The sequence below is a fragment of the Zonotrichia albicollis genome, chromosome 19, assembly GCF_047830755.1.
Source record: "Zonotrichia albicollis isolate bZonAlb1 chromosome 19, bZonAlb1.hap1, whole genome shotgun sequence".
Classification (NCBI taxonomy): Eukaryota; Metazoa; Chordata; class Aves; order Passeriformes; family Passerellidae; genus Zonotrichia; species Zonotrichia albicollis.
The window spans coordinates 8382421-8408766 of record NC_133837.1 but is presented as its reverse complement, the minus strand read 5'-3'; the positions used below and the strand labels follow the sequence as shown (position 1 = coordinate 8408766).

At 39.1% G+C, this 26346-nt stretch overlaps 1 long non-coding RNA gene across 1 annotated transcript in view; it reads right to left on the bottom strand.

Moving 5' to 3' along the window:
- Positions 1–1228: 1228 nt before the first annotated feature.
- LOC141731208 (uncharacterized) overlaps positions 1229–26346 on the bottom strand; it is a 51630-nt gene continuing 26512 nt past the window's right edge. The window contains exons 2-4 of the long non-coding RNA XR_012583192.1: positions 4598–4695; positions 4335–4488; positions 1229–3053 (exon numbers count right to left, since the gene is read on the bottom strand). This is a non-coding gene — a long non-coding RNA (uncharacterized LOC141731208). The remainder of the gene's footprint in view (positions 3054–4334; positions 4489–4597; positions 4696–26346) is intronic.

The window sequence follows — 26346 nt, the reverse complement described above, 5'->3', positions numbered from 1 at the left end:
AAATGTTTACAGAGGTACAGTTTATAGGTTATAACACATGACATTACCAATGTATTCTACCCTTTGAAAGGACACTTCCTTATTTTTACAATTTAATATTCACTGCTGAGCTGTCCTTGCTTGTAAAGGCCTGCCAGGTTCAAATGTAGAATTATATGATCCAAGACATCCTGTCTCTGGTGAATAAAAATTTTATATTATTGAATTTGCCAGAAGATAATAATAAAGGTGCCTATTCTGCATTTGCAAGTTATTATCTCTTTTTCCCAATGTTGCACAAATTGCAGGATTTGCACACAGGATGATTCTTCCTTAACCTGAAGAAAAGCTTGGTAATCTTCCTATTTATTATGCTAAACCTCGTGTGCCACAGCATTGGTTTATCTTTAAATGTTAAGCAGAACTAATCAACACGCAGAGCTGGAAAATAAAAAAAGGGCTGCAAAGGGTTATGCCTAGTTATAAAACTTCCAGACTGATTCTTCTTCAGTGGAGTTACCATGGGCAGCTGAAGGCTCCAAAAATAACAATGGTCTCAATGAAAGCATTGAAGGAAAAAAATAAAAGAAGAAGTGTTACATAATATGGATTGACATAGTGAAATCGAGAATTTCAGTTACATACAACTCCCAGCACTCTGGCAACGTCCTCTGAGAAGATTTTCTGCATGTGTAAAAAAAATATTTTGGGTTCAGGAGAACAGAACACTTCCTACTTTATCTTGGCATTTTCTGAGAGAACAGAGGCATCAGTCACATTATTTGCTTCCCTGTAAAGTATTTTGGAAACTCTGGCATTACCTAGGAGCAGATGGATGAGACCCAGGCTGTGCTGAGAGAGCCCTGGAAGAGCATTCTTTTCTGAGTCAGCAGGAAAAGCACAACTTCATTCTAGGGTCTGATATTTAGGTGTGCCAAACACCAGCCTCCTCCCTGGGACCACAACCTTCATTAATCCCCCACCACTGGCTGACCAAAAGTTTGAAAGAAATGATGGGGAGTTTTCTGCAGTGTTTTACTTTTGGTGATTTTATATATAATTATATATATATATAAAAATTATATAATTATATATAAAATAATATATTTTCTATGTATGTATAATTATATATATAATAATATCTATATAAAATTATATATATTATATATATTATATATAACATATATATAATATATATATAATATATATATAAAATATATAATATATATAATTATTGGGGGGGTTTTGGGGTTTTTATAGTTTGGGGTTTTTTATAGTTTGTTTTTCCTTTTTTTATGCTGCCCATGTGTCCCCCAGAAAGATAGACCACATAATAGAATATGAGAACTATCCAGTTTGTCCTTACAACATTCCAACTACTTCTCCACTGTTTGTCATTAAGGTTATCTCAGTGGAAGACCTTCTCAGACTTTCTGCAGAAATACTTAGGAGAAAATCACACGGGCTCTTCACAGAAGTAAAACTTCTCATAAATTAGGGAAAAAGAAACAGGCAATCCTCTGTGCTAAGCATAATAAAAACACATGTTGTGGGGGGTTGAGGGGGGAGGTTAGCTGGAGAAACTGCATTCCCATTTTCAGTGTTTACCATTTGAGCCCTTCTCTGTTGTATTGATTTTGTGTTGCAACAATTTAAAACAAATAGCCCAAAAGGCAATGGTTGCAAAATAATGGTCGCTCTGGAACAGGCTCACAGGATGGAACAGAATGCAAAGTTATTGACCAGCTCTCCACTGTGAGGTGATGCAGCTGCACTGACAGGAAAGGGGCCAAGGGCTCTTCAGATATCAACCACTGACTGGAAAACCACAGATCTTAGAAACTAAAGACACTAAGTAATGGAAACCCAATTTGTAAATTGTATTCTCCAGGGTGTTCAGACATACATACATGCCTTAGATACATTTTAAAATTAGTTTTGTATCAGACCTACAAAATCTATCAAAGAGCAATTCAGTTTGAGGTTTCCAGTTAATTTTTGTTCACACAGTAGAGCTGATGTGACATGTAAGTGTTGACTGACATACTGTGAGATTTTGCTCCCATTTCAAGGAAAATAACCTAGGAACGTCTGGTTTCTCCATCAGTAGTCAAAATAATTTCCATTTGTTGTGCTGGTGTGATAAATGCAGGAACACCATCCTTATGGCCAGCCCTGGCAATGCTTGGCATCTCTGGACATGCCAGTGTTAACTCTCCTTCTGAGCTCTTTAAGTACTCAGCACATCTCTTCCTAATGCTGCTAATGTTAATTTCGTTAAGGTAAAAGTAATTATAGTTTTGCATGCTTTACTCTTTACCCTTATTCACAATTCTAACAGCTAATATGAGGTGCCAAACCACTACTAATTGAAAATTGATTTTAGATTCAATTAAATGGCAAGCCCAGAAGGTAAACGTACACGCACAGTCTCATCAGTCCCTGGCAAGCCAGCTGAATTTCACTGAAACAATCAGCACCTCCAACTGCAACAGTGGCACCTACAGATGATGTCTGCAGAATACACATAACTAAAACTTCAGCTTTTAATTGCTAGGGAACAAGAGACACAATTAGGTATTCTCAGGTATTACTTAACATTGTGACAGCAACAATTTGTGCTGGTCAATCACTGCTGGACCTAGAAGAGGAGATGATACCATAAAAGTGAAGACTGGGGAATAGTGTGAGGAGTGAGAAAAAGCTATCGCTGATATAGCAGAGGATGAAAATTGAAAGGACGGGGGAGAGGAATGCATTTATTGTTTGGTTTTCTATGTCCAGGTATTCAGATGAAAATCACTGTTAATATCTGCATCTCACTGTTTTACTGCAGAATGAAAGACTGACAAGAGGACTTGGTCAAGACTGAAAAGGCAATTAAACCAATTGCAGAGCACACACAGCATTGAGGTGGGGAGAATTCAGCAGAGCAATCAGTCCTACAACTCGAAAAGCAGCTGTGGAGCAGTTACTTTTGTCATCTCAGAAAGGTATGGGCAGAGCACCATCTTCAGAAGTTGACATTTCAAGAGTGATGAACTCTGTTTCCCAGTTCCACTATGTCACACTTGCTGCAAAAGTAATTATATAAGAACATGCAGGTGATTATAATTTCATTGCACTCTATACAATAAAATAATCAGTTTCACAAGAATCACCACATTTTGTTCCAAGTTAAACTTCTTTGAATCCATGATTTGCTGTACACAGAGGAGACTACACAAGGATGCTGATTCTCTTTCTTGCATGTAGCAAAGCCATTCAGATGTCTGCTTCTGAACAGGTCTGACAAGATGCAGTGCAGGATCTCTTCAAAGGCACTTGTCAGCAGGGACACAAGGAGATGTTGAAAACAGCAAAAAGCTGGAAGGAAGGAAAAGAAGCACAGGAGGAGAGGGATCGTTGATTGATACAGGCTGGGATTAGGCAAGGCTGGCTGCTGAAGGTGTTAAAGCAGAGTGAAGAAGCCAGCACAGAGAAATCTCTGCACAGTAGCAAAAGAGTATGTCAGCTGCAGAAAGCTCTCCACCATTTCCCTTGTCCCTTGTCTTCCCTGTCTGCTCCTCTCTGCAAACTAACAGGGAAGTGGTGACAAATCTACTGCTATTGCAGAATTAATGGCCACCAAATAGAGAAAAACAAAAGAAGGAAATGAATTTTTAAAAGTGATCTTTCTGGCAAAGCTGAGCTGTGCAGCACTGCAGGTATGTAGCTCTTTCCAGAAATCAGGAGGTGTAGGAAATTCATGGCAGTCTCACAGTGACAGGGCCAGGCAGAGCACTGACTGCTGCAGGTAATGAAAGCAGCTGCTCATTCACGAGTTCCTGGAGACACATTAAATAGTGTGACCCAATCCTTTTCCTTCCTAGTTCAGGGAGGAGGAGGAAATTTTAGCTGGGTTCCTTAAGGACACAAGGCTCTTGGGATCTCAGTCTTTGGCAAAGCCCCCTGGACCTGGCCAAGAATTACCACTGCATTCCTAAAGCACAATAAAAAGAGCAGCTGGAGCTGGATAAGGTGTGTTCTAAAAGCAAGAGGGGTGTTCACCCACCCAGCAATTATCACTGAATGCCTGGTCCTATCTGGGTTTAGGCTGGTCTGAGTGCAGGAAACAGGGTGGAACAGTCAAGAGCTTATCAGCTCTGTTCAAGGGTTTTCAGCTCTAGTCCTCAAGGAATGCCTTGGATTTACTGGAAAATTTTGTCAACACACATGCAGCATATGTCAGTGCTCATTCCCATTGAAGACATCACTGAGAAGCTGAACGCTAAAATCAGAAGCAGAGGGTAGAATTAAAAGGCCTGTAATCCACATTTCCCACATTATTATTTGAGTTATGGAAAAATAGGCACCTGAAGGCACATGCTCCATTCTTCCTGTTCTGAGATGGATGTGCAGGACGTAGGACTATGTGTCTTTTTGGCAATGGAATAATCCACTACCAGTAGAAGAGAAGCTTTGGTGAACCCATGCCTATGAGAGGTTGCTTTAGGGGGAACGCCACAGCTGCCAAAAAAAAAAAAAAAAGAATTTAGGGGGAACACCAAAAGCATTCTTCTGTTTCTCATACAGAGGACTTTGTATTTATTAATTGTTAATTAGGTCTTTCACTGACCTCCTCTTTTGAATTGACATCCTTGTTCAGCTCCACCTTTGGATAAGTGTCTATATGCTCAGCTTCATAGAAGACTTTAAAGGCAAGCAGTCCCAGAACTGGCCATGAGCATATCAAAATGGAAAACACAGTTAACAGAGAAATGCTTTTAAAGGGGGAGGAGAAACAGGACAATTTAAATAAAGTAAGCAAAAAGAGGAGTACTTAAAATGCCCTTCTGTACTAAAACTGTTTATTTTATCTGAAAACAAAGTAACATTTGCCAAATAACTCAAGTGCTTCAATGGATGCCTCTGATAATTGCCCTGTGGTCCCTGTGTGGCAGAGAAAGCTGTGTACACTGCGTAGGATGCCATTTTACAATCAGCTCATTTCTATAAAAATAGAACAAATTCCCAATTTGCAAGAAGGAAATGTACTATCAGAAATGTGGCTTAAAAGGATGGAACAGCTGATGCTATGAAATCTGTGTGCGCTAATGTGCTTATTTCCCAGAGCAGTGCTATTATAACCATGATGCAAAATCTAGTTCTAGACTATAACCTTTTTATGGAAATAATGTATTCAGATGTTTCCTTAGCCCAGCTTGGTCCCTTCCATTTCCGCCAGTAATTTAGGCATAAAGGGTATGTCAACATGGACTTACCTGGAGCACCACTCATACAAAACTCTATTTTCAAATATTCCTAATCTTCCAAGGCAATTTTTCTCTAATGTCTGGGGAGGGTTTTCTGATGATGATTTTCCCTGTACATGATTTACTCTTCTGGGATCAGGCAAACTGAGTGAAATGATGAAGAAAGGCAGTTCCACTGGAACGCATTTCTTGGATTCTCTTTTGCTCACATTTTTCAAACCATCTAACACCTGAAACACTAAGTTAATTATGGTTCTAATACATTCTTTGTTAAGAACTTTCAATTTAAAAATGCTTCAAGTTCAGACATCTAATTGAAATGCAAAAAAATTATAATTTCACTATTGACAGTACTATTTATGATACTCCTCTAGATTTTGCCTCCAGCTTCAGTCAGAGCCTTGCACATTACTTCCACTTTCCCTTTCATTCATATATAGAGCCTGCTTGGCTTCTGTGAGGGATGTCCAAGCATGTAGAACACAACTTCCCAAACATTATCCAAGAAGCTGGGGATGTAACTGGGGTCTCTGAAGTCCTGAGCTGTTAGCATAATGAGAGCATTGCCCTTTTACAGGAAGCTACAGCTTCAGGGTCTCTGCACCTTTATTCCTGGGGAATAGAAACAATAGGCAAAAGAAGGCAGAGACCCGGTAAAGAATAATACAAGAGGCAAGAAGCAGGCATAGGTGAGTTTTATGGGCTGTAGAAGTTGATGAGGTGGCTATGGACACCATTGACATCTTTTATGTTAAATAAATGTGATTTAAACATAAAAATTGGTCCTCAACACTGGAGCACCACTCACCTTCAGTGAAAGAAATTGCTTTGAGCTGAAACTGCAAATCTTGCAATCCCTCAGCCGGACCGACCACCTAACTCTTGGCAATTCCAGTTTAAATTAATGGGAACTGCATCTTAATTCCTTTGAGAGCACTTTGAGAGTGTCAGAACAAATCAATGAAATCAAAATGCTCTTTCTGCTAAATGGAAATAATTTTCAGAGACCAAAGCAGGGAGAAGCTATTGATAGTATATTCTGCATTTCTCATTCTTCATCTGTAGTTAGAACCTACCTTTGTTCATGTCCCTTTCTTCAAAGAGGGGAAGTTTGTCACACTCACTAAAATTACTGGATTGCATGAAACTTCATAGAGAGAGCACATCAGTATGTGCATGAAAATAACTGCACAATCATCTAGGGTTCATTAGTGTGTTTTAGATGCTAAACTCTTGAGGGTTTAGCATCTAAACTGATTCGACTTAGAGTGAATTGCACAGAGCTCTAATCATATCATATCAGCTGTGAGATGGCAAGGGAATTCCAGCAGCCACAACTCTTTTACAGTCCCAGAAATGCAAAATGTTACTCTGTTAAGGAAAGATCAGCCTGAGATGCAGCCTAGATTAATCTAATCTAATTAAAGAGTGCATGTACCCTGAATGTGAGGCAAAATATATAATGCAGGAGGAAATAAGAAATCTCTACATTTCTAAAGTTAGGTAGTACTATAAAGTGCCAAATATTAATGCAGAGTAGCTTAATATAAATTAGACTAAGAAGGGTTTTTTTGCAGACAGTACTATTGAATTTAATTGTTACACCTGACTTTTGTGGAGGGAGAGAAGCTGACATTAACTAATGAGAAGGCACCGATGTTCTACAAAAATGAGGTATCTGGGGTAGAAGGGAGCAACTCCGGAAAACATGTACTTAGGAAAAGGCTTGAGCCATCTCCCCAAGCAACATGCATTGATGTAAAATATTTCCATTTTTATGCTCTGAAGTAAGAATTTCCCACCCAAATTCAGGAAGGGACCAAAGAGCCCCAAATATTCTGCCCTCCACCCCCTCCCACAGGTGCAAAGGCAGAGGAAAAATAGTCTATGTTGCCAATTGTCCTTTGCGCACAAGTAAACAGAACATTTAAAACCAGGAAATTTTCCCCATCTTACATCAGAGCCCCGAACAGTAACCAGGGATGTTACTGTGCTGGGGAAGAATTTATTAATCAAATATTGCATCAACCTTTGTTCTCAACATTACATCAATTCTAATTCAACAGCATCACCGTGGTTACACTGTTATTACATTTTAGCCTTACAGGTTTCTTATCAAGATGTACCAAAAAACTCAGTATTCATTCTATGTACATTCCAGACAAATAATCTGGCTATCATATCTATGCTATTAACATGAGGCCACAATCCCTATTCCTTAATTAACACAGACTCACAATAGCATCTTCTCTGTCAAAAGCAAGTTATTGTACATCCTCTCTCCCAGAGTCCAATCCCAATACAAAACAGCAAAGCTCCTAATTAGCTGCCCATCTTAGGGAGCTGCTTCCTTCAATTTGCATTCCTGTATTACTAAGAACACTTTTACCACTATCAGCAGGACCATTAAAGTTATGAAAACATCCACAACAACACAGAGGAATGAAAATTTACCAGAGCTTTGTTAAGAGGTAAAGCTGAATAGTGGCTACAAAAGTTTTGTAAAAAAAACTAAAATAACTTTCAAATAACACTAATAAGAGTCTGTAATCCCAATTGAGGCTTCATAACAAAACCCTAAATTATGCAATTTACCAAAGATGGAAAAACTCTCTGACAGACAAACCAGATTTTGGTGATTGATTCCATTTAATTGATTTTCTTAAGGTTTTATACAGAAATTCACAAAAATAGAGGGTTTAAAATTGTCAGCATGACTAAAACAGACCTTTGGCTTCAGGATAATTTGGTATCCCACCAGATTCCAGACTTTAACAACCCACTACCTTCAGGGTTCTTGTCTTTGTATTCCTGTTGGTCTTCACTTGATTTCTCTGCAAGGCTTCATCGCCGTGTGACTGTGAATCAGAATGTTCATTATCTGATGAACATAAACATTGATTCAGCTTCTCTTGCTTCATTAAGCTGGTCTGGTTTGCTCCTGATTTATTCCATGTCTGCCTGAGACTTCACCTGCATCTCCTGGTCCCAGGCTTTTGGAAGTGTTGTCCCATGGGTGAGCTTTGCAGCTGGGACGTGTCCTGAACACCTGCTGTAACCTGTATTTAAACAGGACTACAAACTACACGCCTACAAAGTAATCTGAGCAGAAGCTTAGAATTTCAAGTAAAGTTCAAATAACACAGATTATGAGAAAAATGGTTTTTAAATTTTTAGAGATGAGGAAGGTTCTGTTTTTCAGCAAGAATGAGCCCTAACTTTGCATTTCTGATCCAGATGCATGTTTGCAATGAAAATTAGGAAAAATAAAAACATTAGAAGCATGACGGGAGCAATATTTTTCTCCAGTCTAGGAATTAAAGATAGAGGCATGAGAATGATTACACTGAAGTAACTGGACATTAATATGTCCAAGCATTTTCTACAATACAGCAATTTAATTTGCACTTAAGGAGGACTGCATTTTTTCTTCCCAAACAGGTGAGGATATCCCAGGATTATTCCCAGCATACCCCATCCCACGTCTGTGACTCAAAAGCCCAATGATTACAACAATTACAATATGATTAAAAACTCATTATCAGAAATACCTGTATAGCATACTGAAAAGAAACAGTTCTAAAGTAACTTTTCTCACAGCATTCACTAGATGATGTTGCTGTTAAATTGGCTGACAGCCAAACAAATTACTTGTAATGAATATTTTCTTTTAGAAATGACAGCATTCTGCCTTTAAATTGCACCTGAATGGAGCATGATTTTCTGCAATATATTTCTTATTCAAAACAGAACTTGTATGTTCTGTCACCTGGGTAATTAAGCAACACTCAGAAGATTATTTCCTGCAGGTCTGCAAAAGGTAATTTTACATTCATTTAAGCAAATGTCCACACTTGAACTAACCTTTAGATTGCATTGGTGAACCAAATGAAGAGACAGGGTCATAGTATTTAGATGGGACTTGAAAGGGGAAAAGTCAGTGTCTTGTAATTTAAAAGAATAACAAAATTTAACTTGTTTTGTTCCCTGCAAATACACAAATTATCTTACCATTTCATGTGTAACATGGGTTTTCAAAGTGAAATAATTCCTGCAATAAAAATTAACTGCTTTAATTATTTTTACTTTGTACTGCAGTTAACATGATGGGAATTGTTTGAGCTGGCATACCCAAAGATTTATTAATTGAATAAAGCGGACAGCTCTGAGAGTGGTCAGGAAAGGTTTCCTGAAAATGTGCTGCTTGAATATAATGAATGAAATCAGTAAGAGAGAAGCAATGCTTAAGAATGATGTTTATTGACTTATTCGTGGTAGGCAGCGCTGATAAAAAGGACAGGACACAACCCTGACATGACAAGAGCAGGGCTCAGATTGGACTGTCTGTCCCCAGGGCTGCTGCTCTGGATTTGATGTGGCAGAGCTGATAACAGAACCAGGGCTTGAAATGGACAATTTTCCAGCAATAAGGAAAAGATTACAAGACAAACTGCTCTATAAAGCAGCAGGGGGTAAAAGGGGGGGGGGATAAAAATTGAAACAAGAGCAATAGAATCTTTGCTGCATTACAAATATCAGGGAAGTAAATGTTTCCAATAAAAAAGCTCAAGCCGAGGAGTGTTATTTATCAGGGAACATCTGTTTGGCTGCCCACTCTCTGTGCTAGTATGGCCTGACACGCATACTTATGGAGAGGAGCACAGCCTGGCTTGGGAGCACAGAGATGTGCTCTGAGGAAAGAGTGAATATACCCCCATCTGTACTGTTAGAAATCCTGGATTTCTACCGATATTTCTAATTCCAGGCTTCTTTCACCAATTCATCCCTGAACTTTATCCCAGAAACTATTTCTAACTTTGTATGCTAGGTACCCTGGCAGTGTTTCCTTCCAGGATTTAGTGCAACTGACTCCTCTACCTTGGTCCTGCAGTTCCATTATCTTCAGTCCTGTGGAATTATTTATGTCAGTTTAGAAATAATACTGTGTGCAACAGAATGATAACACTGTTACATAAATGACTGTACAAAGTACAGGGCAGTACAGATCTATTCCAAGCCATCAGAACTGCTCTGTCTTCTATGGATGATCATTTCTTTTATGTGTCCTGATGGCAGGATCAGACTATTAACTTCTGCCATCTGTGTGCAGCTTGCTGCTCATCACAGAATTTTGACTACATATTGTAAACCTCCAACTCAGCAGGTGATACCTCTGTGGCTCTGCTGGCAAAGAGACTGAATGCTTTTCTCTCTGCATATAAATAAAACCCAAATATTGCCAAATGAATGACTTTCTTTTCTTAATCCAGAGCAAGGCAATATTTATATTTTTTCATAGACAGTATGTAAAGGTAAATTAGGCTACTCCAGAGAGGAGGTAAAATTATTTTCATCGTCACTAAGTGCAGTTCAGCTGAGAGGGGTCCTTATGCAGCTTTCTGAGACAAATCCTTAGAACCCTATATCCTTAGAACCACATATCCAAGCCTCAGGTAAAGTCAAATAATTTTTTTGTTTTGTTTCTTTTTGCAAAAATCCTTGTTAATCTGTCACTCTTCTGTGGTGAAATTCCTACATCTCTGAGGCCTTCTAAACCTGTAATCTCAGATTTACAAGCCTACTGAAGGAGTAACACAACAGTCACTACAACAGATAATATACTAACACCACTTTAAAGGCAGCAGAAAAAGTTCAAGTATAATTTCCAGCAAGTTTCAGGCAGAGCCATTACTTGCTTCAGGTGCAATTTCTATCCTAATGCTTTTCTGCATTTTAGCCCAAAATAACACATCCCACCACGTGGACCTCTGCAGAGTTTCTTAAATGCTGAATGGTTCAGGGTGATAAACAGAGCCTCAAGTGTTAAGTGAATTGAAAATCATCTGAATTGGCTGCTAAAGGACTGGAAGTAATGGGAAATCCCATTCCACAAGTCACTCGCACAGCTAGGACACAAACCTCACCCCTCAGCTTGGTGTTGGCAGTCTGACCCACAGACAGGAAGGTCTCAAGTCACAATCAGCACTCAAGAGGCAGAAGCAGACACGGATCCCAAGGAAAAGCCCTGTGTGATTCTGCCATCCAGAGCCATGCCAATCAGGGCTGGCTGAACCCCCTGTCATCCTCCACTTCAGAAAGTTCAGAATGCATGAGGCTCAGTCAAAACCTGCTCTTTTGTCACAGCTCCAATGACTGTACCAGCACAACTGATACTTTTGTTTTTTAAACAGTTTAAAAAATGAGAGTTCACTTCCAAAACTGACTTGCCACAGCAGCATGGCATTTGTAACTAGAGAGCATTTAGTATCTCTCTTGAAGTCTCCCCTCACTTCCTGAATAGTTTTTATACTTCATATTTAATTATAATCAATGAATGCATTTTTTTAAAATTACCATTTCAAAGGCAAGTAATACTTCAGCAACTTAGATGAGGTGGAACCAATGGGATCATTTACAGACACAAAGGAATTAGAGTTTGGCCCAAAGTTAAAATTAGGCAAGGTTAATAAAACTCAGCTATGGCTTGGCCATCCATTCAGGGAGCTGTGACAATGCATATGATGATTGAGAGCTCAGCACTGCAGGGCTCTCCCTGTTGAGGTACAGGGAGGTTAAAACATTTAGCACCTCAAACATATGCAGTCTGTCAGCACTGAGCCCTGCAGACATCCTGGTTGTAGTGATGCCTTGAGATTTTAGCCTTTATATTTTTCAAATCCTGAGCTGCATTAGTGCCCAACTCTAAACTCCATACAAAGTGTTAACTACTGTAGTCACATTTTGGTCAATTACTTTGGGCCTGGAACTCAAGGACACCCTACAGCCTCAGGCCCCAAAAATCATAAACAGAAGTGTATTGGGAGCGAACTGGGGGAATATGACTTCATCACCTGAAGCTGTAATTGGAGAATTAACCCCTGATATGTAAATGGATCTCACTCATTTCTGTCTGAAAAACTTGTGACCACTGTCCATCTTGGGTGTAGCCTCTGGGAGACTTCTGACTGCCCAAAGTGTATCTGCTGAAGGCCTTTAAGAATTCTCTTATTCTCTTGACCTTGTCTAGCCTTCGTTCTAGGTAGCCACTCCCAGGCATGAGCAGGTGTAGCAGATTTCTCTTGGATGAGATTGAAATAATATTCAACCTCTTTTCCTCTCTCTCCCCAGGTCATGTCCCTACCTGAGAAAGATGCATATAAGCAGGGAAATCTACTGTCTGCTTTAACCATGGTCTAGTACAGGAACTCTTCTCAGTTTAGCTATTGTGCTGTGTTTGGAACATCCCAGGTGAGTTTTCAATTTCAGCTGCTGGAGGAGTAGTCATCACTTCAACAGGTTGCATTCCACTCTCCTGTGCCCTCTCTTAAGTGAAGTGAGCTTCCCAATCATTTAAATGATAATTAAAACCAGGTAGAGCAAGCAGGTTATTTCCTAAGCATTTCAGCTTAATTGTCAAATTAAGTAGCCTCCTCATTGTTGTGCATATTTATCAGGGTGTTAATGATTCATCTGAAGACAACAGGTTGAAATGGCTTCAATTCATTGCCTGATTCCTGGGGCTCTTAGCCTCAGCACCAGAATCAGCATGTGACATTCGTGACATTTCAGTATCTTCCACATTATTCAGAGGTCATCTCTTTGCACTCAGATACCAGAAGATATTTCTAAAATCCCTGTATATTTTTGTAACTCTTTTTCTTCCACCACTTCCTGCTCGTTCCTTCCAGAACTATATGGAATTGTCAGAGTGTTTGTGGTTCAGCATATCTTCAGCCTGATCCTTGTTGACAATAACTCAACATTAGAAAACATTTGTTTCTCCTGACTTTTTCTTCTACCCACCTCCCCCCGCCCCATTGAAAAATCTAAGGCAATAGGGGGAGAAAATTAAAAGAAAATCTTTCTGGCTTTCAATGCCTCTGAATTTTTGTGAAGCTTACAGCAAGAGCAGTGGCCCACCTGAGAAAATTAGATCAAATTCATCCATTTCCTTGATGAACAGCCAATAACTGGGAAGTCAAAGCCAGAGACTGCGCCGGCACTAAATCAGAACCCAAGGACACTACAGGACTTGGGTCACACCATAAATCGGGAAAAAATCATTGTTTGCTCCACTTAGATTTGTATTTACATAGGAACCCAGTTTTACAAAGGAGCTGACCTTGTCTTCTATCAAGACAGAATGTCTGCCCTAGATCCAGAAATTCAAAGCAGAGATTTATCTTCTGTATTTTTGTGTATTATGTCAATTCAGCTAGAAGAAGGGTAAAAAGTTATTTCTTATATTCCTTCTTACAGCAAACACTCTTAAATCATAAAATAAAATCTGAACAATGAATAGCCAGTCAATTTTCAGTCTTATAACTGAACTGGTGAAAAAGACAAAGGAAGCTCTGCTTAGGAATCAATCAATAGGGTGAGCACAGCAGAGGAAGGGAGTGGAGCTTTGCTCTACTTTGGGTTAGAGGGCTTGTTATTTGGAGCCCTCTTTCTGATAAAGAGAGCTCCTTCTTACTTAGCAAGCTCAAATCCAAAGGCTGTTTTATTTCTGATCCCTTAAAAACCAGATGATCTAAAGTTTCCAAAACTTTTCATCATTTATAAATGTCTTATTCAAGGCACATTGACCCAGTCTTCAAAACTCCTGGAACAACCACTACAAAAATGATGTGGGTTTACAAATTTACAAGCACAGGACCTCACCACTATTTTCCTGAATTCCTGAAAGCTCCAAGCCAGACAACTCCCCATGTGATACAGATAGAATATGTGGTAGAAGGACTTCAGAGTAGTGAACATCCTTCCATTTGTCAGATTAAAGGCATTTCTACTAAGAGGATTTGCTAGATAAATTAATTCTGAACGATCACCTCTGGGGTTGGTTTTTAATGTTTTGTCATTTTCATAAGAATTATTTAGTCAGTAGCTATTTCCAGCTATGTTGAGACCCAGTCAAACTTTCTAAAAATTCACCTGGCTTCTTCATTTTATATAATGTTAGTCTAAAAAACTCTAAAATCCCCAGCACACAGAGGGATTTATGCAGGGGTTTTATGGTAAATAATGCTGCACCACCTCAATACTAAAATAATCAAATTTTCCAAATTCAGGAAAGCACTGCTCCACCTCCTTTTTCCCTGTTGTCATTTAGAAACAACAAGAGGGCTGAATGACAAATGTTACGAGTCTCTAGCTCAGACCATAACAGCATTTTCCTGGTATTTTTATCTTTAACCTCACCTTCTGGCAAAAGGTGAACACATTTGGACATTTATTCCACTACTCTGATTCTGCTGCACCAACTGCCAAGCCTGCCTTGCATTTTTTGTCTCTTCTGCACACCTACATACATCAACATAAAGAATCAGCTCACTGGGCATTTTTAGAAATATTTTCCACTCTCCCCTCAAAATTTCCTAAGATACCATAATATTTGCTCAACCAAACAAGCATCTAACCAGATAGGATGAAATCTCCATGAATGTATATCAGTATGCAACTCTTCAGGTACATTTGAGATATTTTCATGCCAAGAATCTCCTGACCTACATCTTCCCCTTAAAATTGTGAGTCCCAGTCTAGTCCCCCAATTGACAGAAATCTTCAAGTATGACTGGGAAACAGATGCACTCAGCTAACTGGGAGAAGTAAAAAAATGATGCTTCTGAGATTTTTGCCCTGCAGAAATAGATATCAGCAAACAAATGAGAGCAAACAGTGCTTTCCTGCTCATGGTGTCCATCCCAGTCAAGAATGACATAGAGCTTCCTCCTTGAATCCATGGCACAAATACAGTAACAGCAGACAGAATTTCTGGGGAGTCAGAACTGCTTCAGACACAGAGTTTGCATTTGTCAAGACACGGGGATATTCTAAGACTCATGCAAGTCTAGGATCTGCACCTTAAGTATATCAGAGACGTGACAATAGATTTGTGTTCAGTGCAAAGTCCTAAACCAGAGCATAACACAGGCAGAATTGAATAGTACTTGAGAGCACTGTCATGTAAACCACACTTCTGAAGGCAAAATAATACCAACAACTTCAGCTATAAGGGACAGGGAAATCATAACCCAGACAATCTTAAGTATACCAGTCACCAAACCTGAAGTATTGAAATAAGACCTTTGGCCAAGAAATGGAATTCAGACACACAACTGGAAAGGCACAAGAGAAAGGGAGCAAAGAGGTGAGCTTGGATTAGATCACAATATGAAGGGCAGTATTCAAAAAGAAAATTTTAATCTAAATAGCAAAATGCAATCTGTGTTTATGGCATATCTACACATCCTACAGAAGGTGCTGTGCTAATGCTTATTATAAAAGTATACATAAAGACACTGTTGTCTGATAAGTAGACAGAGAAAACAGCCACAATATTCCAGTTTCTAATACAGTTATTCTGGGAGAAATCCTTCAACATGCAATTAACTCTGCTTACAATATACCAGAGACAAACAAAGGTAAATTGAAAAAAATCTAATTAAATTGGAGAACCACAAAGGACACATCCAGTGACCAATAAATAACGCATAAAGCGCTGCTGGTGTAGGTTGATGAGTACTGTTATTTATCAAGCATTGAAGGGAATTCCTTGAATAAAGACAGAAGAGATGTAATACTCAGATTCATTGAGGGAGAAAGCAAGGGAGTAAAGGACACCTCATGGCACAGGTGCTGGCTCTGGTGAGGTCCAGAATCCTGAATTCAACAAGTTACCATAAATTAATTTCTCAGATTAATAGTAGGACTAAAAGTGCACTATTTTCCTGACCATTACACCAGTCTCTAATGGATTCACTGCAGCCACCCCTATTGTGCCCACAGTATATTTCCACAGTGATGGAAATTCAATGTATATTTCCACAGTGATGGAAATTCAATGTAATCCATTATTTGGAATACAATGTATTTTTCTCCTTTTCCCCACATTATTTCTCATGCTAAGGAGGAGGTCCCAACAATTATGACAATGTGCCATGGTTTATCTTCTTTCCTTGACTGTTGTGCTTGGAGGAAGTTCTAGAAGAGCTTGATGAGAAGGCACAAGAACAACACAAGGTTTATCACTTCACTACTCAGAGCTCTTACAGAGAATTCTCTGACTGAACCCTCCAGAATGAAAGGAGGCAACAGGAAACTTGTTACACAATTCAGGGCCCAGCATTCTCAGCCCATAGGTCTTTTCAGTTTCACTTCTGTCAATAGACCAACACTGGTCCAAGCAAGAGAGTCAGTTCTAGGACATTGAGATTCTTTTAGTCACCTTAGTCAGACAGATTTTCTTTTTGAACCTTAACAGCAAAAACTCTTATCCACATACTTAGCTGAGTCAAGACCAGAAAAAAAAATCTGGTAATTGCAAGCAATTTCAACAGAAGTTTTAAAATTCAGTAAAAGCTCAGTCATTTCCCTCTGTGAATCCTCTATGAAGCTGAGCCCAGTGGTACGTTCCAAGTGGAGGTGCAAAAGTCCTGCAGTTAGCAATTCAACAAAAAGAGCAGTGAGTACCAGCAACACCAGAACGGGTGATTTGGAATAGTTCTACAACAAATACAATCACAGTGTGAGGTCATGTTTTCTGAGCCTCTTGGTTAGTAGTGAGTAATTTTCTTACAGAAGATGCAAATAATTTTCGGAGAGCTTTGTTCAAAACCTGCTTTTCTTTAGCAGCTAACTCGAGCCCAATCAGATAAGCAATTTCAAGTGGGTTTTAATGTGACACTGCAGTTACTCCACTCAGTAAAATAAACAAAACTTGTGTACAGAAAACACACTGTATATACAAGGAGAATAAATAAAAGGAAGACCTGGTTCAATAAGAATCTTTAGCACAAAGCCATCAGGTTGGGCTGCTTCACATCTGGAACAGAGACTTGCAAGAAAATACTCTGTAAAGAATTGGGATTTTCTAACACCACTTAACACCAGCGGAAATGTAAAATACAACTTGTTTTGGGTTGAATATTCATCCACCCAAAACATTCTTTGCACTGAACAATCTGAAATTATGTCATTCATTCTGCCTGTTCTTGAGTTCCTCTTTCCAATCCAGCATTTTATCTTTTGAGTTCTCTGGAGCAGAACATTTTACACACATCTATATTTGTCACATGCTGAGCTCAAGAGGCCACCTGTTTGGTGTGTGGCATCCTCAAAATTACTCAGGAAGAATGTGGCTTGTGAGCCACCACACACATACCATATGGCATTCCCTAAATCATTCTGTGCAGATATAGGAGAAATACTGTGTTTTGTAAAGTTATCTTTCTGTGAAATACTGTTTAGGGGTGTAAAATGTAATCAAAATTGCTTGTTTTCTTTTATGTGGTTTCTTTTATTGGTTTTTTTATTGTCTTCCTTCTACTTGAGGCAGCTTCTTCTTAAAAACTTACAAGAAATAATCTATTTCATTTCATCTACCGTGGTGCAAAACACTCTCAGGGCACAAAGAAGAACTCAAAAATTTTTGTGGCTTTAATCTGGGGAGTAGAATACTCATTCAAGTCTAAAATGTGATATTCTCTGGGGAAAGAGCACAGTCCAGTCAGCATTCCATTCTTTTTCTCCATGTTTTAAGCTCAGCTTCCCAACACAAGTCTCCAATGCAGTGATTTAGCATAGCTGCTCTCAGTAAATGCTCTTGCATTTACATGGGGATCCTGGAAAGCTGCACACCATTTAAATGTTTTAGAAATCTGACAGTCATCCCAACATGCTGGCCTTGAGAAGCCCCTAGCCTCAAGGGCTGTGAGAGCTCTGTGATCTGACTTGTACAAGGTTGGTAGGAATTTAGTAATTTTGAAGCTAACAGCAAATGCCATCATCCTTTCATTTATTTCATTACCCTGGATAATCCCTAGCTTCTATGGCTAAATTCACCTTAAGGGGCATCCATGCCCTGCAGTTTCAGTGGGATTCTGGTTTCTCCTCCACTCCCTCTCCTTTGGCTGCACTGTTGCCCTGAGGACCAGCATTGCTGAGAAACTGAAGGACTTTTTCTCTCCTTGCCAGCATACAACCCCTCCAAGCCTTTACTATGGTTTTATTTCTCTCCATGCCAAGTTTTACCCTGTTCTTGCCACTAATCCCCTGCACAGTTCTGCATCACCAATATTGCATTCAGCAGCAGCCAACTCTGTGTTTTCTGCTCATTTTCCTTCTCCTCTCCATCATCATTTCTCAGAAAGCATCCAGCATGTTTATACTCTTCCTTGAATTCATTTCTTTTTATTAGCTTTCCCTTTTGACACCTAACTCCACAAGGTCTATTTCTAATCTCTTACTACACCTTAAAAGACATCAGAATTCAGGGAAGTAATTTCAGATTGAGTGCAATTCTCACAGTCCAGGGGACAAACCCAGCTGGGCTGAAGGGACTACCAGGAAAAGGCAATAATATTGTTTTGATCCTGAAGTACCATGATGAAACTGGACAGAGAATTTTTATTCTGCTAAACAGGAATTGTGCTGCCCTGTCCTGGCAGGATGCAGAGCAGCCAAAGAAGGAATTCTAGTTCAGCTGTGAAATGAGGTAATCCTGTTATCACAACCTGAAATCTTCTGCTCTTGTGAGAATAATGAAAATCAGTGTGTCTCCACTAGTATGCATAGAGGGCTGCACACAGACCATATTATTTCCATTTGTTTTCTTTAATTTCTGCCAGCACCATTTCAGAGAAGTGCTAAAGTCCTTTGAAGTCCATATATTGACTTAAGAGAATCTGTTTTCCTCATGCATTTGTTTGGTTGAGCTTTTTTAATTTGGTTATATCCATTTGTTTTCACATATTCACCTCGTTTTCAGGGACACTAGTAGCAAAATCCCCATGAAAACTGCAGTAAAGCTGAGAAATGCTTCAGGCACCCCTAAACAAAAGGAACCACAGTTCTCTAGTAGTAACAATGATATGAAACTTGCTTTAGATTGAGGGATGTTATTTTCTTACCACCCACTCCCTCCTATCAAACAGCCCTGTTACCACTTTTCACAAAGATATTTACAGGGCACAAAGGGATTTTTTTCTGTTGTTTTGCTCTTGCCATCCAAAGAGTAAAGCAGTACCAGAACTTCAGGGAGGGAAGAGGTGCCACATCAGAACTGGGAGATTCACATCACCGGAGAGGCACACATGGAAAAGTTAACAGTGCAGAAAAAGAGTCAGTTCAGCAACAGCAACATGCAGGATTGAAAAACACACACACTTGAGGAATCAAACTGTGAAGTTTCTCACGTTCATGACGGCTTTTTGAGTAAAATTTGCCTCTGGTATATTTTGGGTGGTCAAAACCCAGCTGTGCTCCTCACGAGAGGAGCTTCTCTCTCCCTATCATCTTGTCCTACCTTAAACCTTCTGTATGTGGAGGAGCACAAAGCCCTGGCTAAGCCTCATCGCAGCACACGTGAAATACTAATAAAGTACAGAGCTACCACAGCTGGGGAGGAATCAATACCAAGTTATTTTATTCTGAACAACAACTTCTAACTTGTAGTCTGGGAAACCATTTTGTTGCGTGCCCATCATCTTTTCAGTTCTATCAACCAACATTCGCTAATTTTTCAGCACTGTTTATTTTTGGGACAAACATGTGGTATTAACCAGCAATCTAGTTTCCAAGGAACCTTGGTGAAATTGAAACAAGAATTGCCTTCAAATTTCAGCTTGGAGTGTGCAGCTGATCTGCTGCTTCCCATCATCTCAACAACGGATTTGTGGCAGCTGAAGGTTGATGCACCTTGGCCTCTCACATAAGTCAGACGATTCTGTAATATGGCTCAGCTGTAAATTGCTGTACTAAGATAGAGTTTCTCACTGAGTACATCAGATCTATCTCTTGTTGCTTCATAAAGAGAAATTAGCACTATCACACAAGAGCCTCTTCTCCAAATCACCTAAGTACAGCATAAGCACAAAGTGCCAAAACCTTCCTGAAAGTGGCAGATATATATATATATATCCTATATATATATGTATATATATATATGTGTGTGTATATATATATACACATACCCTATATAAACAAAGCCAGCTCTATTTTATTTTTTGTTATTAGAGATCCACATTCAGACTGCTATTTTCCTCTCTGAAATCTTTTCAACTGTGGGTCATCTCAGGTGTGCAGCCTTAGTATAAATGGACAACTCTAGAAGGTGTCTTCAGGCATTGCCTTAAGCTATTGAAATAAAAACACCTTGCCTTGTGAGCAGCCCCTGGCACAAGGGTTAAAGTGTGCAGAGAGCCCTCTGAAACTCCTCAGTCCCACAGTTCCTAGTTTTACTTTAATTCCCTTTTTTCTCCCAGAAAATTGATCTGCCCCTATCTTGTGTTTTTGTGAATCCTCTACTAGTGAGCAGCTGAAAGAATTGAAAGAGGAAAACTGTAGGGCCCCTGTTTCCTCTCACAATCTTCACACAAGGTTTTTGTGGCGCACAGAGAGGAGCCCCCCTTGCCTGGGTGTTGTTATTCCGCTCCAGCACAGCCTTACCTAAGGCACCAATCTCCCATGGCTGCTAGGAACAGGCAGGGGACCCAGGGCCATAACATCTGTTGTTGTTAAGGAATAATGTTGTTGTTAAGGAATGTTGTTAAGGCCTCCAAGCAGCTCTAGGAAACCACTTAAGAAAAATACTATAAAACATCCCTCTCTGCTTCCCCCCACAAGACACTCTCTAGTTCACTTGTTTGTTACCTGTTTAAACCTAAGGGATTGCAAATGTTTTCCTCACCCAGAACACAGCCATATATAATGTTATGGGCTCTGCCTTTCCCAATCTGTGTTTTGCACATTATGTAACAAAACAAAGCCCAAAATTTTGGTTGGAATAGCAAGACTCATTCGGATTAGCCATTGACAAAACCAACAGATATCGGTGCCTTTGAAATTCCTCAAAAGGAATTTGCAAAACCCTACTGTCCATAATCATAAGCTTCTGAAAGTGCTTCACGCACATTTTTCTGGGATAATGGTGTAAATCCCATTGGCCTCTCATCAGCATCTTGTCCCCTTTTAGGCCCTGTCACCACTCAGAGCTCCTGCTCTGCTGCCCTCCAGAGCTCCCCTTAGGCAGCCCCAGCAATTGTTCCCTCTGTAATCAGGGCTTTAACTGGCAGCACTTTTGTTTCAAGGTCCCCTGCCTCTGGTCAGATTTCCCACCTCATCACAGACTGATCTCCATTCTGAGATGAACTATCACCTGGCCTCTTGAGCCTCTACCCTGCTCCATGGTAAAGGTGGTTCAGAGGCCACAGAGCACTGACCCTCTGGGCACAATCACCCCTGATGGATCTGGTTACAGAGAGGTTAAGGATAAGATGAATAAATTCTGCTGGGGTGCAATGAAGTTTCTGTTCGGAACATTTCTCATCACAAATATATTGTGTCACACATTGACATGATTCATCATTGTATCTTATCAGCACAATGGGCCACATAAAAAAGCAGTGGCAACTGCAGGACCATTTCCCCTTATTTCCTTTAAAATCTGCTGACCTCACTGGCTCCTCCATCTCTGGACCATCACTGAGAACTTCTTTTCACACAAGGTGTTCTGATTGCACATTAGATGAAAATCCATTTAGCACTGCATCCTCAGGCAGGCCAAGACTTGGTTATTGCAGGATGTTGTTGTCATGGTACCTTCCTCCCTGTGCTGGTACTTTCTCATCTTTCACACAGCCTTCTACCATAAATTTAAAAGCTTCCCTACTGATCCTTTCCCCATGTGTTTCCATGACAAAGGTTTATTTATCAACTCGAAGCAAGTTGAAGAAGGTGGAACAGAGAGTAAAGAGAGAATATGGAGGTAAATTATTTGAATTCTCTCTAAGAAAATAATCCCCTCATCCCTTCTCCATCACTAGCTTCCAAACTCATGTTAGCCTCAAAATTATCTACTCTGTATGAACCTTGCAATGTTAAAAACTCCTCCAGCAGCCTGTGGTCCAAACAGACACCATCTGGGGCAGCTCCAGGAGCAAATGCTCTTCTTTCTATCCCATACAACTCTATCCCTTTGGCTTCATTTTCCAGGAAAAATTATTTCAGCACCTAGTATTGGTGGTTTCATTCAAATATGAGCCTCAGAATCTGCTGGCATACCACAGGCATCTGGCCCACCAACTAATTAATACTACTTCTCTTTTTCCAGGGTGAAGTTTGATGCTAGACTGTCAAATACTAATGGCTGGATTTCCCAGGAAGAGGATGAGAACAGTAATAGTTAATCCTCTGGAGAATGTGATGATCTTTGCAAAAGCAAGCAAACACAGAAGCCTGGAAATAAAAGCATTGCTGAAAGCTGATATCTGAATTTATCCTGACATATGGCTGTGTGTTAAAATTAGGCAACACATTGTATCACCTTGAGGAAATTTTGATTAACCTTCCTCTAAGTGCTTTATTTACTTTTCTAAGGGTTTTTCTTTTTGTTTTGACTTGTTTTTATCAAATATATCAGAAATAAATACTGTTGCTACCAAGCAAGATCTAGATTATTCAAAAAAGTTAGAAACACAATGCCATTTGTACGTATGTTGATTTCATATGAGCTAGCAGACTGTACAACAGATGCAGGAACACAAGAGGATTCACCTAAGACAAGCTCAAGCACAAGACATTGTCAGAATCATGTATTTTATTTCCATTAAAAAGATTAAGAAATAGGAGAGCAATAATTCCTGCAAACTATGTGTGAGTTTTAAGTAGAACACAACATAAAGTCTTCCCAATCTTTTTCATTCAAATAATTGCAATGGTGAAATTTTGTAATTTTGGAAAAGAAAAAGTCTGTTGAAAGTAGCAGTATTTACATCACAGGGCCATCTGCTAAATTTAGTTCTGAACTCATAAAAACAAGGCTTGCTGCATAAGGACAAGTTTCTAATGCTAGTTATCTTCTCTTTCAGGAGAACACTTTTTTGTCAACACTTATTAGGACATAGCTATCAGATACACAGCAAACCAGTGCTCATTCTAAATGCTCAGTCTGGTTTTGAAGACATGGCTGGAGTCCACAATGGCTGTGAAAGATTAAAAGGTGGTCACTAAAAATTCTACTGGAGTTTGTGGGACAAACCAAGTAATTTAGGACCTTGGCATACACATAAATTTTTACAATCAATTATCGTCGTTCATTATTCCTCCAAGAACTGCTCCAGAAATCAAGTGAAACACAGATAAAGCAGATTAATGGGTATTTCACACCTAACCACACTAAAGACATCTGCATAAAGCAGGTTGAAGAGCTTAAGAAAAAGTTCAGGTAAAAATGAGCTGCTTTCTGTATAACATCACATCCAGAACTGAACTTTGCAAGGCCACTTGTCCCCTCTGACAGTTTCCTCACTGCAGAAGTGGTTTTGCAAATACTTTGTAACAAAGCATGACACTTTTCCACTGAGGGAATGCACATTTCTCTAACACCTGTCAGATTCCACAGAATTCCTACAAGTTGTCTGTACATGGAGGGGACAGCAACAAACCTTGTAGATGTACTGGAATGGACCGAAATACTCAGGACAAAAAAACCCCCCGAAACCCAGATGTGCCATAAAATATTTACAGGTACAGCCACAAACGTGATTGTATGAGATGATGGCAAACTCAGTAATAACCAACAAACACAGAACTGAGACAATGGAGTGTTTACAACTTGTGTCATCATTTGATGTTCTCTATCTGCTCCTTTGTCTTTTACTGCAAAAGACAATCCACAACTTTTCCATAGGTTCACGTGACTTCTCCCACCAAACTGCAAATTGTTCTGATGGCATGGAACACGGGTGTGTGCTCGGTTGGTTTGACGGTGATGGGCTGTATTTGGCCCAAGCAGGTACCTCACTTTGGTGGGAACATTCACCTGGAGCTCCCATCTCATCCTCTGAATGTCAGCCAGATTTTTTGATGATTAATTTTTGTCATCAGATGATGCTTCTCCCCAGAAATGAAGGTCTGCTTTCAAAAAGTGTGTGGTGTTTCTGAGGACATGCCCAGTTTCAGAAGTGTTTCAATGTGTAAAAACTGAATACAGGATCTGTATTAATCACATGAGTTGACACGGGCAGACGGTGATCCTTGGGCTAGCCCTTGTGAAAAATGCACGTATTTTATGATTGGCTTTTCGCAAAAATTAAAATGAATATTATATGTGTTGTGTTAGAAAGCAATGCTGCATTAATTTTCTTAAGTACTGTGTTGACTATAGTTTTAGGTTATTAAAATTGTTAAAATAGAAACTATGCTATGTAAGATGCTTTGTTTAAAAGAAAGGACTTGCAGCGAGATAGCAGCCACAGGACACCTCGATCTTTCAGAGAAAAAGAATTTATTGCCTTCTTATCAGAAGAAAAAACTTCTTCCCACCTCGAAGGCACTGTTAGGATTAGAAGGAAGAAGCTGATGAAGACAAGAGGGAATCCTGTGTTTGAATGGAATTTATGCCTCATGTATGAAGTGTATGAATATGCAACGGGCTATTGTTCTTAAGAGTTAATCCTTTGTTAATGTGGGTCCTTTTTCGGGCTCGTGATGCCCAGAAAAGGTACCCTGATGTCCATAACTCTTTGCTTTTATTGTCTCATATTGTCCTAATTCAATTTGTCCAAATTGTTATTGCTCTAACTGCGTTACTATTCTTTTTAACTATTTTATTACTATTAAACTTTTAAAAATTTTAAAAACAAGTGATTGGCGTTTTCACAAAAACCATTGAGGAAACCTAACAGGGTACATGGGACAAAACACTGTAAACTCACAATAAGGAGCACCTTAAGATTACAACAGAAAAACAATCTACCACAATGAGTGTATTGAAATTAAAAGTCAAGAGTAACCAAGAAAAAAATGTTAATGAAGAATCTTAGCCCACAGCACCTACTGCCACTCCTATTGAACACAGAAGAACAAAACGATTAGTCTAAATGTTGATATTTGAGAAAAAAAAGAACACTTTATGTGCATATTCATGAGCCATTAACACTGGCCTCATTTTTCTGCCCAATGAGTTCTGTGATAAATAGATACAAAACGTGGTTGAATGTGGCTGTAGAAAATAAAGATGTTCTGGGAGCTAGCCAGAACATCAATTGATTTTACATGCTTAGTTTTTCGCTTTCATTGTTCAGTTCCACCTCGGGTTATGAATTTTCAGAAGGAAGCATGAGTAATTCAGAGTAAATATACAATTGCTACTTGGGCTGGTATATCATTGCTCTTAGGGTTCTTTTTGTAAAGGTTGATTAAATCAATAGAACTGTACACTTGAAAAACTCCACAATATATTGTTTTATTTTTCTTGGCCATTGAAAATCTTTCCATAATATTTCCTTCTTTTTTATTTTAAAATAAATATGGGAAATCTTTAATGATTATATGACTATGGCTGGATGTATGATACAAAAATTTATTCATAATTACATTTTATCAATATAAGTGTAAATTGACTGCTTGTATTATTTAATACTACCATGACATGTATATAAACATTTGTCAATTCAGTTTTCACATGTTAACATTTATAATTTAGCTCAGAAGTATAATAACTCATTTTCTTAATTATACACATATTTTTAAAGCCACCCAGACATGCAGCAGAATCACGTTATGCCAAAGAGCCTAATACACATGAAGAAAACCATTTCTGCTCTAATATTTCTCAACTGTACTTCAACCATGTGGTTCTTCATCAACTTCTGTTTTTTCTCCTCCTTTCAACTAGGACATGTTATGTCTTCTCTACAGAGTCTTCAGAGCAGGGACCCATTAATTACTGTGCTGTGCCTGTATTGAGTGTGACCTGATGATGCTTGAGGCCAATGGATGCTGCTGAATTGTGTGTAAAAATTACCAGGAAATGTTTAAAGCATGAAAAGTAATTGTCTTGTAGTCCACTGGTTCACAATATTTATCTGTAATAGTATAATTAATGTATCATTTACCATTTCTCTTAAAATAAATTCTGAATCATCACACTCGTGTTGAGCTTTCCTTCTGCCTTAGAAGTGCTTGTGGATGTGGTTTGTATGTTTTACTGCTCAGAGAGCCAAGGTTCCCAGCACCTGGTTGCAATTTGCAGTGGAAATGCTCCATTTCTTTTCCAGACAGTAAAGGGCAAGTAATTAAATCTCTCTGCATTACAGTTTGTCCCCTCTAT